Raw genomic sequence first — 711 nt, 5'->3', positions numbered from 1 at the left:
CAGAATACTCTATCGAAGAGTGAGTTAAGTGTAGGGCAGAACTCAATTTGTATAACGTAACCGCTCAAATGGTGAATAATATGAGAAATATTTGAAACAAAATTTGGAGGAAAACAAAAATTTATTAACACTACCCCGATGATTAAAAAATTTTTTCCGCAGGAAAGCATGTTTCATACTGTTATATTTCGTAATGGATCTGAAACTGCTCTCAAGTATACAAATGCTCACTATTTTTGTGGTAACTTTAAACTCGTTATTGAGCCGACCGGAGGCGGATTTCATTGTAACACTGTCCAATTGGCTATCCAAGTGGCAGCACATCCAGAAGGTGAAGCAGGACTTCTGGTCAAGTTGGTACAAAGATTATCATCATCAACTCAACCTCTGCCACAAATGATCCAGAGGTTCGCACGAGGTACTATTAAAGGAGGACCATCTTGCATAGCTCCAATGGCACCTTGGTTGCATTGAGAAGGTGCACCCCAGACCGGATGGCATCACCCGATCAGTCATCGTTCGAACCATCCAAGGAAACCACTGCCGTAACGTAAGGCACCTGGCCCACCTACCAGTAGATGATACGAGCGCTTAGCACCAACGATAAGTACCAATCATGTATCTATCGCATGCTACGGAGTACAACTTTTCAAATTATACGTCTCGTATCAACTATTAAAGGTTATTGAGCGACAGAATAGCTCAACGGAG

The sequence above is a fragment of the Eufriesea mexicana genome, unplaced genomic scaffold, assembly GCF_001483705.2.
Source record: "Eufriesea mexicana isolate 0111107269 unplaced genomic scaffold, ASM148370v2 scaffold87620, whole genome shotgun sequence".
NCBI classification, from domain to species: domain Eukaryota; kingdom Metazoa; phylum Arthropoda; class Insecta; order Hymenoptera; family Apidae; genus Eufriesea; species Eufriesea mexicana.
The sequence above is the reverse complement of the archived record's forward strand: the minus strand, read 5'-3'. Positions refer to the sequence as shown.